Source organism: Pongo abelii, chromosome 5, assembly GCF_028885655.2.
Source record: "Pongo abelii isolate AG06213 chromosome 5, NHGRI_mPonAbe1-v2.0_pri, whole genome shotgun sequence".
In the NCBI taxonomy this organism is placed as follows: Eukaryota; Metazoa; Chordata; class Mammalia; order Primates; family Hominidae; genus Pongo; species Pongo abelii.
Genome location: NC_071990.2, coordinates 111,654,966 through 111,673,465, shown reverse-complemented (window position 1 = coordinate 111,673,465; position 18,500 = coordinate 111,654,966). Strand labels below are relative to the sequence as shown.

General features: G+C 45.9%; 1 pseudogene; it reads left to right on the top strand.

The window, feature by feature from the left end:
- Positions 1-3,545: 3,545 nt before the first annotated feature.
- LOC100436395 (small ribosomal subunit protein eS19-like) lies at positions 3,546-3,968 on the top strand (annotated as a pseudogene).
- The last annotated feature ends 14,532 nt before the right edge of the window (positions 3,969-18,500 follow it).

Here is an 18,500-nt window from a genome sequence, read left to right as displayed (position 1 = left end):
ACTACAGGTGCATGCCACCATGCCTGGCTAATTTTTTATTTTTTTACTTTTTGTAGAGGCAGGATCTCACTATATTGCTCAGGCTGGTCTCCAACTCCTAGACTCAAGAGATCCTCCTGCCTCAAACTCCCAGAGTGTTGTGATTACAGGCCCGAGCCACCACACCCAGCGGGGATATTTTTAAGGCAGAAAAAATGATAAATATGTGACCAGCGTGCAGGGATTTGTTAATTCTTTTAACCCAAGTCAGGGCTACTGTCCAGGCGATACGCCAAACCTGCACTGGCTTCCGTCCCAAAGTGGACTTTGATGCCTTACCACTCAACGTGCTGGCCTTTGGGCCAGCAACATCACCATCTCCTGGGAGCTTGTTAGAAATGCCGAACCTTGGCTGGGTGGGGTGGCTCATGCCTGTAAACCCAGCACTTTGGGAGGCCAAGGTGGGTGGATCACCTGAGGTCCGGCATTCGAGGCCAGCCTGGCTAACATGGTGAAACCCCGTCTCTACTAAAATTACAAAAATTAGTCGGGCGTGGTGGTGGTGGGGGTGCTTGTAATTCCAGCTAATCGGGAGGCTGAGGCTGGAGAATTGCTTGAACCCAGGAGGCGGAGGTTGCAGTGAGCCGAGATCATGCCATTGCACTCCAGCCTGGATGACAGAGCGAGACTCTGTCTCAAGAAAAAAAAAAAAAAAGGAATGCAGAATCTCAGGCTCTCCCTTCAGACCTACTGCATTAGACTCTGCATGTGAACAAGCTCCCCTGGTGAGTGGCGTGTGCATCAGTGTTTGAGAAGCACTGGCCTGAAGGGTGTTGGGAGGCTGCCCACCTGTTTCAGGTGTGCTTTAAATATGGCACCTGTATCTGCATTGTACCAACTCAAAGGACCCAAAAAGTCATCTCCCTCTGAGTCTTCCGTTAACATAAATATCCTAAACTGGGGGTGGAAGGTGGGTGTCTGAATATTCCTGGTTTAGCAGTATGAGAATTCTTCAGCAATGAAGAAAATCTAATTTGCATTCCTAAATGGCACAAAGCCTGTTTCCTTTATGGTTTTGTCTTTGTTTCATCAAATTTACCCGCTGTGGTCCATATCTGAGACCAGTCAGCTCTGTACACCAACCGAGTTAAGGCCTGCCTCGCTCCCCCAGCCAACCAGCAAGTGTGGGTGCCACGCTGGGTGCCAGGGGGTGGAGATGGATAGCATATGATCCCTAACCTTGAGGGTGCCTTTGTTTTGCTTTGAGTTTTGGAATTTCATAGACTTGGAACTCAGAGAAGTTCAGCTAAAAGAGCTGAACGTCCCCAAGCTTCCTGCAGAAACTCCCAAACCATGAACTTTGCCCATGGTTCTGAGTCAAAGCCATAATCTAGCCAAGTCTCACTTTTATCTGAATCAAAGAGCATGTCTGAAGTGATAGTTTTAACTTCCTATTCTGATGGTAGGGAGGATGGTAGGAAGGATGGGGGGGTGGGTTCTTTGTCCTTGTGGATTTCTGACTTTTTTTAAAAAAAATTATTTTCGTTTTTTGTAGAGACAGGGTCTCCCTATGTTGCCCAGGCTAGTCTTGAACTCTAAGGCTCAAGTGATCTTCCTATCTTGGCATCCCAAAGCGCTGGGATTACAGGCACCAGCCACTGCACCTGGCCTGTTGTTGTTGTTTTTTATTTTTGTTTGTTTGTTTGTTTGTTTTTGAGACAGTGTCTTGTGCTATCACCCAGGCTGGAGTGCAGTGGTGCAATCATGGCTCACTGCAGCCTCGATCTCCTGGGCTCAAGTAATCCTCCCATCTCAGCCTCCCAAGAAGCTAGGACTACAGGCAAGCACCATCATGCTCAGCTACATTTTTATTTCTGTTTGTTTGTTTATTTATTTATTCGTCATAGAGATGGGGTCTCCTTATGTTGCCCAGGCTGGTCTCAAACTCCTGGACTCAAGTGATCCTCCTGCCTTGGCCTCCCAAAGTGCTGACATTATAAGCTTGAGCCAATGTGCGTGGCTGGATTTTTGATTCTTAATCTTGGCTGTACCCAGGAATCTAAAAATGTTTATGCCTAAACTGCAACCCAGGTCAGTGCAAGAACATTTGCATAACAAAGAAGTTAACCGTTCTAAGTGCTTTTCATTTTGCTGAATCTCCACAACAACCCTATGGAGCAGGTACTCTCACTACCTTCATGTTTGGATGAGGATTGTGGGGGTCTGGGGAGTTAAGTGACTGATTGAAGGTCCCTCAGTCTGTGAGGGGTACAGCCAGGTGGTCTGTCAGTTTCTGCACTAGACTATTATGCTAAAGTGCTTCAAATTGGCCCCCAAGTGCCCTTACACATCTCCCCAGGTGTCCATAGAGGGTTAAGCACCTCTGCTATAGACTCAGCAGGAGCCTGACCTGCTCTTGACTCCAGTCTCATAGAATCTATGCTCCCCCAGGTAGGAGGTGGCTGCCAGGCCTGGGGTGGGGGTGACACCTCAATTGTGCAGCCTCAAGTCAGAGCAATGCCCCTGGCTTTGTTCCTGCTGTCTAGCTTCAGGTGCTCACATCTCAGTGATGGCAAATCACTCCAAATTCATTTTGCCCCAGCCCCGATCTCTTTTCCCACCTTCTTTTCCTCTCCATCTTCTTTCCATCTCACTCCCTACCTTTAATCTCATCGATCTAAATAGGTTCACAGCACTGTTTATTGCCCACTGGATTGGGTTATAAATCCACCCAATTATAACCCAGGGAGGCTGAGGCTGGAGAATTGCTTGAACCCAGGAGGCGGAGGTTGCAGTGAATTCTGCAACCTCCACCTCCTGGGTTCTTCCACCAGGCTTTCAAGGCCCTCTATATCTTCAGCTGGCCCAGGCTTTGTTTCCCTAAACCGACCTCTGCTCTCAGCCTCTCTGCTTTTCTGGGCCCTACCCTTCTTCCCTTGCCTGTGCTGGACTGACCCAGGCCCCAGCTTCTCCCTGCTCCTCACCTCCGGCCAACAGGGAGCTCTCCAACCTCTCACTTAACACTTTCTGTCAACCCCATAAGCCTTTGATTAACTATTCTGCACTGTCTTCTGATTGTTTCAGAGATATTAGTCTATCTTACCAACAACACCAAGGACAGGGACTATAATAAATAGTTCTTGTGTTTTCCCTGCAACATGAAACACTAAGCTAAACACATCACAAATTTGCAATAAATGCTTGCAGAATTAGATTTATGGACAGACTTAGAAACCAGGCTGATTTAACCTTTTTCCTGGAGGTGATTGAGAAATATGGGGTGGGGGATGGTCTTTGAGGGGGTTGGGACAGTGTCACAGTTGAATACTGGGCAGGCTAGATGCTGCAGTTGAGTACTGGGCAGGCTAGATGCTGGACAGGACACAGGAGACAAGGAGGTCTGGATTGCAGGGTGCAGTGAGATCGATGTGTAAGGGCTGTCTATTGTGTATTGGTTATCTAGTGCTGTGTAACAACCAACCACCAACCTTAGTGGCTTAAAATAACAAGTGTTCTTTTGAGAATTTGAGAACAGCTGTTCCCCTGGCTGGCAGTGCAGAGGTGTCATGATTCCTGGAGTTACTGTAGAAGACGTGAATCAGCAGGAGTTCATCAGAGCTCTGGTAGCCTTCCTCAAAAAGTCCGGGAAGCTGAAAGTCCCTGAATGGGTGGATACTACAAAACTGGCCCAGCACAAAGAGCTTACTCTGAGATGAGAACTGGTTCTACACATGAGCTGCTTATACCGCCAAGGTGGCGCTGGGGTTGTCTCCATGACCAAGATCTATGGGGAATGTCAGATAAATGGTGTCCTGCCCAGCCACGTCAGCCGAGTCTCCAAGAGTGTGGCCCACTGCGTCCTCCAAGCCCTGGAGGGGCTGAAAATGGTGGAAAAGGACCAAGATAGGGGCCACAAACTGACACCTCAGGGTCAGAAAGATCTGGACAGAATCGCTGGATAGGTGGCAGCTGCCAACAAGAAGCATTAAAACAAACGATCCTGGGTTAATAAATTGCCTCGTTCATTAAAGAAAAAAAGAGAATTTGAGAGCAGCTTAGTTGGATGGTTCTGAATCAGGGAATCTCATGAGGTTGTAATCATGATGTCAGTTGGGGCTTCAGTTATCTGAAGCCTTGACTGGGGCTGCAGAATCTGCTTCCAAGCTCACTCATGTGCATGGCTGTTGGCAGGAGGCCTCAGTTCCTTGCCATGTGGTTGTTTATAACACAGCAGCTCACTTCCCCCAGAGCAAGCAACCTGAGAGAGAGACAGAGAGGGCAGGGCAGGGCAGCATGAAGTGTCTGATGACTTAGCCTTGGGAGTGACAACCATCACTTCTACTGTGTTCTATTGGCCACACAGACCAACCCTGAGACTATGTGGAAAGAGACTACTCAAGGGCAGGGACACCAAGAAGGAAGCTCATTAGGAGCTATCTTGGAGGCTGTTTCCACCAGGAAACATAAGACCCTGGCTCAAACCCACTTGAGGGATGGAAAAGGAGGGGAAAGAGTCTCAAAGGACTCCAGCCTGGAGCCTGGAATTGAGGGGTCTCCTTTTCAAAAAGGCCTTTCTTGACTACTCTGGCCAAACACTGCCCACCACCCTCACGTCACTCTCAGGTTATCCCATATACATTCTTTGCACTTTTCACTCTGAAATTGCCTTTCTTGCAGATTTGTTGTATCTTTCCCATTAGGAAATAAACTCCTTATGAGCTGGGAGCCTGCCTTGTTCATGCTGTGTTCCCAGTACCTAGTATGGTGCATGACATGTAGTAGGTATCAATATATATATATCTAATGAACAAATGAATGACACCTGGGGGAAGGGACACGACCCTTTGCCTAGGGGTGGGAGTTCGCACTTTGCACAAGGATGGGGCGAGTGTGGCTGAAATCCAGCTGGCGCCCTGCACTGAAGTCTTGTCCTGGGACAAAGCCTTCCTCCACTGAATACCTGAGTCCTCTCAGCTGGGTCTGCCTCAATCCTACGAAAGGGCCATATGTGCTAGCAAAGGTAGGGGGCTCCTGCCAGAATGTTGGGGTGGAGGCTGCAGTCCATAGTGCTATCCCAGAGATCTTTTTATTCTTATTTTTTATTTTTGGAGACAGGGTCTTGCTCTGTCACCCAGGCTAGAGTGCAGTGGAGTGATCATAGCTTGCTGCAGCCTTGAACTCCTGGGCTCAAGAGATCCTCCTGCCTCAGCCTCCCCAGTGGCTGGGACTATAGGCGCATGCCACCGCACCTGGCTCAGAGATCTTTCTGAAGCTCACTCTACTTTTCCTGTGGTTCTAGCCCTTTCCTTCCTGTTTGAGGCTCCCTTAGCCTATAAAAGTCACTCGGCAGCCTCTCCTCTAGAGTAAATAAACCATTCTCTTGAGGTCCTTTTCTGCCCCAACCATTTCACCTTTTCTGTGACTTTACGAGCTTGACTTAACAGGAAGTTCACCTTCTGGCTTCTGTTAAATAGCATTGTCTGGACTGACAGCCTCCGCTCTGCTGAGCGTGGAACCCAGGGGAAGAAGTGGACACTCTAGTTTGAGTTTGGCCATTAAAACAGAAGGAACATTGATCAACACAGGACCTACTTCGTTTCATAGCAGCTACACACAGTCATGACCATTTCTTACGTTTCTGTGGTGGTGTATGGTTGTAAACAGCTTTTCCATACTTCAGTTCTCAACAGGAAACTGCCATTACCACTAGCTAAAAAGCATTTCCTGAGCACCTGTTGCATGCAGAAGGTGCTGTGATAGGGAATATAGTTATGACAAGAGAGATGATAAGTTATTTATCTCCCAAATTTATTGTTAGGTAAGAAATGTGAGGAGCAGAACACTGGGTATGGTAAATTTCTACTTGCATAAAAAAGGTATTATACAAGGAAACATGCTCTCACCTGGCCAACAGAAAGGTGGCTGTTTCTTGAGAGGCCTCACAGGATAGTATTATTGGTGAAACAACCACAGCGCAGGGGCTGGCCTTCATTAAAAATAAAAAAAATAGATGTATATATATTTTTCTATGGCTTGGTATCTTCGGGAGAATACACAAGAACCTGACTACTCTGGTTCCCTTTGGGTGGCTGGGATGAAAAGAAAACTTACTTTTCATTGTATTCTTTTGCACCTTTTGAATTTTGTACCGCATACCCATATGAACACATAATAATGTGTAATTAAAGGAAATGATGAGATTTAAAAATAGAGCATTGTTCAAAGCCACATAATCTGTAAAGTAGAATATGTAATGTAGATATTTTTGTCTCTAAAAATGTTGTGGGCCGGGCGCGGTGGCTCATGCCTGTAATCCCAGCACTTTGGGAGGCTGAGGTGGGCGGATCACGAGGTCAGGAGTTTGAGAACAGCCTGTCCAACATGGTGAAACCCTGTCTCTACTAAAAATACAAAAATTAGCCGGGCATGGTGGCAAGTGCCTGTACAAGTCCCAGCTACTCGGGAGGCTGAGGCAGGAGAATTGCTTGAACCCAGGGGGACAGAGGTTGCAGTGAGGTAAGATCGCACCACTGCACTCCAGCTCTGGGTGACAGAGCAAGACTCCATCTCAGAAAGAAAAAGAAATGTTGTGGTTTTTGTCTTTTAGTAACTTTACTGGAGTGATTAACCGAAGCAAAACATGTAGGTATTTGCTTCCTCTCTGTCTGGGCCTCTGCCTTGGCCACTTGGGCTTCCTAACAGCATGGCAGCTGGGTTCCAAGAGGCCTGGAAAGGAAGCTGCAGGGCTTCCCCTGATCTAGTTTCAGAAGACCTACGCGGTCATGCGCACCACATTTTATTAGTCAAGTAAGTCACTAAGGCCAGCCCAGATTTAAGAGAAGGCAAATTAGGGGCACATTTCGGTATGAAAAGTTCCAAAGAGTTTGTGTCCATCCCTAATCCACCACACACAGAAGCAAAAGCAAGCATGCAAACAAACAAAACGAGGACTAACGCAGTGTTGCCAGGTTTTATTTTGACAAATAGAAATATTAAAAAGCAACACCAAAAAATGTTGTCGTCCACTACCACATTGTCACATCTGTTCCTTAAAAGTACTTTTTTTCCACCAAAAAAAGTAGAAAGGACATAGTTCCAGAACAAACGGCAGTTCTTTAAATAGAACAAATTTAGTTTAATGAAAAACTTGCTATGCTGTACTTATTTTTCTCATTTCAGACCAGGTAGAAAACTAGGTCATGGAGAAGTTGTCCACTGGCAAACCACCAGGTGCAAGGCATGAGCACCTCCGCAGTGCCGAGCAGCAGTCCCCTACTGCTGGTTTCCATCCAGGTTCTCCATGAAACCTGTGTTCTGTTGGCTTCCGGGATTTACCTCCCTACTCAGCTCCCAGTTCCCAGGGAGGTGCCAATGGGCTCGTAGGCAGAAAGATCTGCCTGCTGTCTAGGGTTTCCATGGCACCACACTGATGGGGATTTTTTTTCTGGCATCGTCAGGCTTTCTGGCCCAGGTTGGGCTTCTTACACTGTGGCTTCTGCTCTGTGGGCTGGGCTATTCTGGCTCTGCAGGTCTGGACAAGAATTAGTGATACCGTGGGCCTGACACAATGGGAAGCCTGCCCAAGACCACCACCATCACCCTCTCTGAGCATATCAGAATCACTGGGGGAAGCTTTTCAGCACCAGCCTCCACTCTCCTTGAATTCCTGGCACCTCTTCAGTATGGAGCCTAACAGGTCCCACAGTGGGAATGTCATACTAGATCAACAAGCAACCTTTACTTGGTCCTCTGGGACCAAGTGTCCAGAGACCTCTAAGCCAAGCCAATACTGTATTTCTATGTATCGCCCAGCGTAGCTGACTGAAGTTTTACCGGTGGAAGGGAATTGTCTGCTGACAATCAGCTACTCAGATGGCTGAGGATTAATTTTCTAAGTGTGTCTGACCTAGAAACATGTCAGGTCGGGAGCAGGAGTGGGTCCAAGCCAGGGAGACTCATACCCTCCGGGTCACATCCTCTCTGCAAAGCCTCAGCATCTTGGGGAAGCAGAGTCCTACTCCACTTTCCCTAAACATTTCCAAAATTCTTTCAATATTTATTTATTTATTTATTTATTTTGAGATGGCGTCTCGCTCCATCACCGAGGCTAGAGTGCAGTGGCACAATCTTGGCTCACTGCAACCTCCACCTTCTGGGTTCAAATGATTCTCCTGCCTCAGCCTCCCGGGTAGCTGGGATTACAGGCATGTACCACAACACTCAGATAATTTCTGTATTTTTAGTAGAGATGGGGTTTCACCGTGTTGGCCAGGCGGGTCTCAAACTCCTGATCTCAAGAGATCCACCCACTTTGGCCTCCCGAAGTGCTGGGATTACATGTGTGAGCCACCGTGCCCAGCCCATTTATTAAATTCTCGATGCAGAGGGAGGAACTAGTGTCTACTGCTCACCCTACAACTTTTAGGTAAATAGTTGTCTCAGAGAAATGACCTCAGAATGGACTTTTGTTTATTAGAGGTATAATTGGATAAAAGGGCCAACTAGAAACAAGAGTTAGGCATCTAGAAACCAGAGTCATGTATCTATTCACTCCAGGGGTGACAGCATATCTCTTGGGTATTTCTCCAACAGCCCTGATATCAGACATCAGGAAGCAGGACAGGGTCACCTTCCCCATCTACTGATGCATCTGAGAAGCAGGTCGGCCCAAGCATGGGCAGGCAGAAAGTCCTAGATTTGCAGTGAGCACAAAGAGTCAATTCAACAGCCCACAGAGCTCATCCTCTGTAACAGTCCCAATTAGAAACATTATACATAAGGAGAGGAAACAATTTACACAGACTCCAGCATGAGCTCATGGCAATAGCTTGTTTGTTTTCCAGCTCCAGCCCTGAGGCTATAGACACACACCTCTGAAAAAATAATGCATAGGTATTTCCAAGACTGATATTTTCAGATACTCCAGAAAAATGTGGCAGTTAACGATATGCTGTAGCAAAAGCATCTCCATTGTGACTCTGTCTTTCCTTCCCCTTTTACCACCCCTGTTGTCTGTCTTGGTGTTAGGATTTTGTTAGTAGCTTAATAGTTCAAAAAATAATTTACAACATGTTCCTTCTTTTCTGTTCTCACATAAACTTGAGATTTAAACATTTTTCCATCTGCTTTTTGTTCCTTTCCACTGGGCAGCCCCTAGTGATGTTTCCTGTGCTTAACGGAGCAGAAATTAGCATGCATTTCTGTTTACCAGGGATGCTGTGCCTGGTGGAACAGTCTCGCCGGCGTGTTACTGAGCATTTACATTCATACTACTTAACTGTTGCTAGGGGAGCCAGAAAGAAAAAGACAAAGGGCATAAATCACAGCGTCTCACTGATATTTTACCATCAACACTCTTTCTCTTCTTTCTCATTTGGAGCAGGAGTTTTTTTCTCTCTCTATAGCCTTTTGGTCTGGAATTCTTCATCCTGGTTTCAGGAGATTCATAGAAGATGTCAACTGATCTTCCTTATAACCCACACCTTGCTTATAACCCCCATATATCTCCTCCTTTTTTCTGCCCTCCTGCTCTGGTTTGCCTGTGTACTTACAACAGCTGATGGGTAAGATGTGGTCTGTGGTTCCACATTGTCTGGGTTTGAATCCCCACTCTAGTTGTGTGATCTTGGGTTAGTTCCTTAGCTTCTCTGAGTGGGCTTCCTCCTCTGTAAGATGGGGGATATGCTTGTCCCAGCTTCCTGAGATTGTTACGAGCATTAAATGAGGCTCTGCATGTGAAGAGTCCAGTACACAGTACGGATTCAATAAACCACCTTTATTCTTGTCATCAGTAGTCTCATGGCTATCTTCAAGCTTGTCCAACCCATGGCCCACGGGCCACATGTGGCCTAAGATGACTTTGAATGCAGCCCAACACAAATTTGTAAACTTTCTTAAAGCATTGAGATATTTTTGCAATTTTCTTTTTTAGCTCATCAGCTATCGTTAGTGTTAGTGTATTTTATGTGTGGTGCAAGACAATTCGTCTTCTTCCAATGTGGCCCAGGGAAGCCAAAAGATTGGACACCCCGTGAGATCTCCTAGGCGACTGGCTCCCTGTGAAATTGTGATCACGGAGGATAGTAGAGTCCCAGTAGTACACACAGGAGATGTTCCACAAACTCCATATGATCAGCACCATTTTCGGGAGGCCCCACACTGTGCCGAACATCATGAATCAGTGAGGGTTTAGGACGCACATCTACCTCCCAGTGTTTGGGAGTTGCTGTTTTAAGAAGGCCCCGTTTACCATTGTACTGCCCACATGAAGAGTGAAGACTAATCCGTGGACAGGATGCCTCTCCAGCCTAGCTGTGCCCCGCTCCCTCTTTCTCATCTAAATCGAACCCTTTTCCTGTGGATTGAGATGAAAAGTCCTTGAAGGCACCACCTCGTGCTGCTAGGTCAGTCTGGACGATATTAAGTCACATCCATTAAGTTTTCCTTAAAGAGAGTGTTTGAAATATTTCTTCCTTCAGTTCGATACTAAGTGTATTTTGCCACAAGACACCTCCTGATGACCCAATTTCAGGTCCCCATTCTTTTATCTATGTGAGAATTCTCCACTTTCAGACTCTGCTTAATTTAACTCTCTCTGAAAATGTGCAAGTTCATAAAATAAGGTAAAATAATTACCACGGTACATACAAAGAGGTGAACATTTCTTTTTTATGTACAAATTGTGCGTTACCCCAAGTGGACTTTCCTGGGCCCACCTCCTCCTTCTGTCCCAGGAGCCTGGCCCAGCTCTGGCCCCCAATGAACTGCAGAGGTAGAGGGGTAAAGAAGAGCAGTTGAGTGGCTCAGATTGCTGCCTGAACTCTGGACCGAGGAGCAATCACGAGTAACCCCAAAAACTGCCCGTTGGTTTGCGCACTCATAGCATGAAAACAAGTTCCGTTCTTTTGTGCTGTCCTGGAACATCAGCCAGCTCTTAAGTCACGTTGCCCGGATTCATGTGCTCCTGCAATGAAAGGCCCTATTGTCAACAAGGCTGGTCAACAAGGCAAAGCAAAGTTTGACCCGTGCATCAAAACCTGGAACATCCTGACTTGTTACGTGCTGAGAAATGTGTGCTTAGTATTGTATTAAAGTAAATGGGGAGGGGCAGTGTCTTTAAAAATACCCAAAGCAAAGAAAAATAGATACTATCTGCTCAATGTCCCAGAGTTGAGGTTTTTAAAATGACCTGAGAAATAGGTTTATTGCTTTCATTGCTTCCTTCCTTCTTCTTCCTCCTTCTCTGACATTTGGCCCTCCTCTCTAAAAACTTCCCCTCATAGTGACCCCAGGCTCCTGTCGGGAAGTCTCACCCACTGTGTGGGTGAACAAGCAAAGCGACTGTTAAAAGTGTTCAGATAACATGGACAAAAAACACATGGAAAAGCTGATATCGAGTTCCATTGGGTTTGGAGTGGTTCTTGTGGGCAAAGAATGCAGTGAGCTGAACATACATTAAAAATACAAACCCTTAAGAGCTGACTGGGTAAGACTTAAGCCCAGTATCTTTCAGAGATGAGTATCTAGGTGCATCACCCAGATCTTAGCCTGCCTGAGTGTACCAGTGAACCTGCCCAGGTTTTAGTTTCCTTTTCTATAAAATGATAGCTTGGTTCTGATGATCTTCAGGCTCCCTTGGGAGGTCCTTGAGGCTTCAGCTCAAACCCTAGCTCTGCTATCTACCTCTTCTTGGTGCTGAGATTCCATGATATCCTTCAATTATTGTGGGACTGACTTAGTAGAAGGCATCAGAGGGAATGGAAGCCTCTACATTATCAATGCAGAAATTGAGGCAAGAGGCCAACATTATTGCACAAAACATGGCAGATGTTGGAATGAAGAAGACAGTGAGACACAGGCAGCAACAGAGCCTCCTTAGTCTCTGACCCAAAAGAGTCTTGACTTGAAGTTCCCCAAGCCGCTTCTTTTCTCCCAGGCGCTCACTGCTTTCAAAGCGACTTCAATCTCAAGTTGGGAGATGTGGCCCAGTTCAGGGTCTGCTGCAGACTCAGGCACCGTCCTTTCTCCTATCTCAGTTTCTTCACTGGCAAATGGAAGATATGCAATTAGATGATTTTTAAAGCCAAGCTCAGAGCTAACATCCACAATTCCAGGAATTCCAGGAAATGCACACTAAAACTAAGGTTCTGAAACAAGTAAAAAAAACAGATCAAATATTCGAACCAACGATTTTCAGACATTGGAGCACAGGTGGCACAGGACAATGATTCCCGAATGGAAACAAGTGAGGTGAGTCCTATGATTGCCCCAGCTTGCTGCCTGGAGAGACTTTCCAGGCCATGGAACAGGGACACAGAGTACAGGTGGAGCACAGCCATATCCCTGTGTAGAGGGATGGGGCTGGGGTCCCAGGGACACTTCTGCACCTAGAACTCACAGGAGAGAATACTGGAGAGAAGAAAGCTGCACACAGAGAGAACTCTGGGCTCTGCAGAGTGTCATCTTTGGGTCTTCAGCGCAGTATTGATCAGCACATGCATGTGAGGAAAAGAAATGAGGCCAGAAAAAGAATCACCCAAAAAGATTAGAGGGAACCATTCCTAGAGCTCCCACCAGCCAGAGAATAGCCCCTGTGGCCACCAGCCACAGTTGAAAACCTTCTAATTCATGGGGCACTGAGTAGAACACTCTGAGTATTGTCTCAGTAATGCAGCCCAATTCAGCTTACTCTAAAAGCTCCTGCGGCCCCTCCTAACAAGGCTTAAATGCAAGTCTTGGCTGGCACCGTGGTGCGTGCCTGCAGTCCCAGCTACCCAGGAGGGTGAGGGCTGAGGCAGGATGGCTGTTCAAGCCAGGAGTTCAAGACCAGCCTGGGCAACATAGTGAGACTCTGTATCTTTTTTTTTTTTTTTTTTTAAAAAAAAAAAAAGGCCGGGCACGGCGTCTCAACCCTGTAATCCCAGCACTTTGGGAGGCCGAGGAGGGTGGATCATCTGAGGTCGGGAGTTCGAGACAAGCCTGACCAACATGGAGAAACCCCGTCTCTACTAAAAACACAAAATTAGCCAGGTGTGGTGGCGCAAGCCAGTAATCCCAGCTACTCGTGAGGCTGAGGCAGGAGAATCGCTTGAACCTAGGAGGCAGAGGTTGCAGTGAATGGAGACCGCGCATCGCTCTCCAGCCTAGGCAACAAGAGGGAAACTCCATCTAAAAAACAAAACAAACAAACAAAAAACAAGTCATGAAAGGATCAAACTGTTTTCAAGTAAATTAACTATGTCCTAGAACAACACTCAAAAGTTTTTTTGTGTGTTTGTTTGTTTTTTAAAGAATATCCAGGCCAGGCATGGTGGCTCACACCTATAATCCCAGCACTTTGGGAGACCGAGGAAGGTGGATCACTTGAGGTTAGGATTTTGAGACCAGCCTGGCCTCAAACATGGTGAAACTCTGTGTCTTCTAAAAATACAACAATTAGCCAGGTGTGGTGGGGGAGGTGCCTGTAGTCCCAGTTACTCAGGAGGCTGAGGCAGGAGAATCGTTTGAACCTGGGAGGAGGAGGTTATACTGAGCTGAGATTGCACCACTGAACTCCAGCCTGGGCAACAAAGTGAGACTCCATCTCAAAAAAATAAAAAGAAAAAGAATATCCAGCACTCAGCAAGGTAACATTCAAGCAAGAGAAACATGAAGGAAATTATAACAAGACAAATCATAATCAAATTGCTCAATACCAGTGATAAAGAGAAAATCTTAAAATTAACCACAGGAAAAAAATTATTTTCCTGTGAGAAACAGGAGAACAAAGATAAGAATGGCAGCAGAGTTCATGTCAGAAGCAAAGCAAGTAAGAAGACAGAGGAACAATAATCTTTAAAGTAATCAGAGAAAAATATTGTCAACCTAGAATTCTAGGTTTTTGGTTTTTTTTTTTTTTTGGTCTTTCACATGAAATGGCCACTAATTCTATACCCAGCAAAAATGTCTTTCAAAAACAAATGCAAAAGACTTTTTCAAATATATAAAAGCTAAAAAAAAAGATCTTCTGAGGACCTATACTATAAGAAATGTTAAGGGATGTCCTTCAAGCAGGACAATGATACCAGATAAAATTCTGGCTCTACAAAAAGAATGAAGAGTTCTGGAAGTGGAATTTCAACTACTCTAAACATGCAACAAGTATGAATGGGGAGTCTTTCTGTGGAAGCTTCCAGGACCCAAAAGTGAGGACAGAGAAGTACTCTTTGCCTGAGCTGACACCCACCAGAGCTGAGAACCAAGGATTCCTAAGAGGTGACATATGTGGCTGTGTTACCGCCAACTCCACCTTCTACCCAGTAAGACTGGGAAGGAGGGAGAGAGAGAAATAAGTCTAAGGCTCACTGGAGCACAGGATGTGTGAGGAGAGGAGACTTCCTGCCCTTCCTGTGGTTATGGGTAATGGGGTGGCTGTGCTTTCTCCCTAGTAAGGTTCTAATAAAATGGTTCCACAAATATTGGGATGTAAAGTAGCTCCCCCGTTGGACACTTGATTAGGAAAAGGATTTGCTGGCTTATTCATACATCATTAGGGATAGAGGAGGGTCTTGGAGAAAGAAGAAAGGGCAGAAAGAAGAGCTGCAGGGGCAGTCTGTACTCACCCAGTTGGTCAGGGCCAGAAAATGCATTTCCTGCAGTTCAAGTGGATGCTACTTAGAAGGCAGCTGGATTTGTTCCATCCCTACCCTAACAGGGTTCTCTCTCCTATTTACCGGGGAGCTTGAGCTCAAAGAGTCCGTAGAGTATATATTCAGTCATGGGAGTTGAGGGGCATGGAGGTGGTTGAGTCTGGATTTACCATATCCGTGCCCTTCAAGTCTCTCTAAAAGAACCCAGATGTGTCTTCCAGAGAAAGTTAGCACGTCAATGCCTGCCTCACAGCCAGTCCCAATGGGACACCACTAGAGAGAAGGCTACCGCTGCCCTGTTAGTTTACGACCCTCTGCCCTTTCTCTGTCCTACCTCTCAGCCCAGCGCACTAGAGGAACTAGTTCCCAAAGCGGAAAGCGAGAGTGGAGGAGTGTCCCAGAAATAGACCTCCCTCATTCAGGGTCCAGGTCCAAGCTTGCACTGGACCGGGGGAGGGCAGTGGCGCTGGGAGATGAGGTGAGAGTGGAATCAAGTTTGGAATTGATGTTTTAAAGTGGACTGAGGGTTAGTACCTGAAAACAATGGTAAAATCTTGGACCCGCCCAAGATGTAATTAAGAGATCTGCTACCCACTGGAGAAGGTTGAGCACATTTGAAAGGGTTTCAGAAAATGAAAAAGCCTTTTCTGTCTTTAAGAAAACAAACAAACAAAAAAACAAAACAAAAGAACAGAAAACCTGTCTTTCCCCAACAGGCACAATTACATTTGTAAAGATGGTTCCCAGCAGATGGTGAGGTGCTAATGAGTCCCAGGAGGGGCTCAGGAGAAAACTCACCTTCACCACCTTGCTCCTGGTGACTCCCAGCACACCTGGTCCAGCCTTTCCTCTGCAGCTGTTCTTTAGTGCATTGCCTGTCCGCCTGGAAGGAAAACTGGAGAGCGTGACCTGATCCAAGAAGCAAAGGCTTCATGTGCCCTGTGGCCTTTTTCAGCAGGGTTAGCGGGGTGGGACTCTGGGCCCACTCTCAGGTTTGGGGCCATCACTAGGTCCTGGCAGCTGCAGTCCAGGCTGGCCCCACAGGAGGCCACAGGCGGTGGCTCCACCTGAGGAGAAGGTGGCATGTGAGTACCCCACCTGGTTCTCTCGGGAAGGGCCCTTGGCAACATCCGCAGCAGCTGGGCTCCACCCCATTGCAGTCTTGACATTTGGTTATTTTCTATTCTTTTTACTCTGCAAATAATATATGTTCTTTATACAATCAGTTAGAATGTACAAATAAGCAAATAAATAAACAAATACCTCTCATAATCTCACTACCAAACAGCCACTGTTAATAACATTTTTGTGTATTTCCTCTGAGATTGAGTATGAAATACATATATATACACTATATATATGTATATACAAACAAAATGGATTAACATTCCATATGCATATGTGGGACATTTATATTGTTTACAACTTTCTGTTATCTTAAATAAGGTGTGATGAATGCCTTTACTCATAATTTTTTGTGCATAATTTATAATTCCTTCAAATAACTTCCCAAAAGGAAGCTATACCAGGGAAGTCGCACGTTTTTAAAGTCTAGTAGCTGAATTTCTAGCTAGTAGTGGTGGAGGAGGAGGACCTTGAGAAGGAGGTGGAGGCTTGGGGGGAGCTGGGCCTCAGGGGAGGCTCGGGAAGCTGCCCCTCTCCTTTGCCTCCTTCGGTTTCCCTGTTTAATCCTTCCCTCTGTCCTCAGGCTCCTCTTCCCCTGGTCTTCTCTTTCATCCTCTAATTCCTTCACCCTTTGCCCCTTCTGCTATTTCAACTCTGGATTTTTCCTCCAGTGCTCAAACCTCATTCTGTTCCACTGAACGTCCCTCATTGAATGTCCCTCACTGCTTGGCCTGCCTTCCTACCCGCGTCCCCACCAGGCTCCCTGTGGTGACCCCGTGGCGGCAGCGTGGGCTTCCTGCCCTCTCAGGTTTGTGTCCTGCAGGGAAGAGTGAAGGTCTTTTCTAGTGGCTCCCACAATGCCCTAGGGACTCTCTGATTGGCTTGGCGTAGGTCACATGCCCATCTCTGAACCAATGACTATGCCCGATCTTCACTGGGGCCTCATCTGGGCCACCTGGTGGATCCCTGGAGTTGGGATGAAGCCTCACCCAGCCTACAGGAAGTAAAAGTGGGGCAGAGGAGGGCCCTTGGATGAAGGTCGAGCTCTGTTCTGGGAATAGTGGGAATATCCTTGGGGCATTAATCTCCCACAGACAGTGAAACTCTCCTTGCCTATGGGAGGATATGACAAACATGAAGATTTTGCTTTTAAATGTAAGAATTGTCAGTGTCATATCTAAGAAATAACGGAAAATAATATTAAAAATTTAAGAGTGTTAAAATAGATCAACTGCAAACTGTGTTCCCAGGACACAAATCTGAAGGGTATACATTAACTAATAGATGGGTTATTTTTCTTTAAAGAAAAATCCCTTATATCTTATATATACACAAGGGATTCTTAAGGAAGGACAACCTAGTCTTCCTTTTCACCCAAAATTTACAGTATTAAAAATAATTTTATGGCTGGGTGTGGTGGTTCACACCTGTAATCCCAGCACTTTGGGATGCCGAGGCGGAAGGGTCACTTGAGGTCAGGAGTTTGAGACCAGCCTGGCCAACATGATGAAACCCCATTCCTACTAAAAATACAAAAATTAACTGGGCTTGGTGGAGCACGCCTGTAATCCCAGCTACTCAGGAGGCTGAGGCAAGAGAATCATTTGAAACTGGGAGGCAGAGGTTGCAGTGAGCCAAGATTGTGCCACTGCACTCCAGCCTGGGTGACAGAGTGAGTGGGACTCCATCTCAAAAAAATAAAATAAATAGATGAATAAATAAATAAATAAATAAACAATTTTACTATTAACTGAGAATCATTTCAGTGCCAGATCCTGAGCTAGGCTCTTGATGTGTTGTTATTTTTAATCCTTACAACAACTCTACAAAGCAATCTTAGTACTCTTCATTTACAAAGGAGAAAAAAAAGGCTGAGAGAGATTGTATAACCTTCCAACAGTGACAGCACTAGTAGTGCCCACCAAGTGGTCAAGCCCAGGTTGTATGTACCAGAATGCCCTTCTTGGCTAAGAAAACCCAAAATTCCCTAACTTGTGTTTGGCTGAATTTCTGAGGACTTTGAGTGCCCACAGTGCTCCTGCTGCTTCAAAAGCTGCAGCTTCAGCTGCTTTTGAACATCTCAGTGACTGCAGGGACAGAAATAGCACTAAGTGGAAAAAGGATCCAAAAGAAGAATCTAAAACTTCAGCTATTATATAGACACAAGGACATACTACTTAGATCTTTCCAAATGGATGAAAGGATGCCACACCTAGGTTTTCCAAAGAATTCATTCCTTTTGGTGTGGCTGAACTGGTGAGGTGTGGCGGCTTCTTAAAAGCATTCTGATGCCATCTCCTGGTAAAGCCTAGGGCTTGGGAACTGAAATGTACAAGAAATAAACATGCAGTGAAACACCTAAGAGTCTATCCTCTTTGTGTCTCCCATCATTTCTGCAGGCTGAAGTTTCCATTTAATTTTTGCATCACATCTTTAGCACTATTGGACATCCTAGAAATCTCATTCACAAGATTTCAAGTTTGAAGTGATAGTGTTTGCTACCAGAACCCCTTTTCTGTCAAAGAAATTAGAAGCAGGAAGGTTGATGCATTCCCTCACAGGTGAATCACCAAGAAAATGTTTGAGTCTTCAAAAGGCGATGGTTCCACTCTTAGCTGGTGAATTCCATGAGCATACAAAGCTCTGTTTGTAACCCTGTCATAGAAGAAGAATCTGGGATGTGTTTTTTATTTGGTACAGGAAATAAGAGGTGGATGATTCCAGTTTGTGGAATTTGACAGTCTTCTGTTCAGTCAGTATCTCTTATTT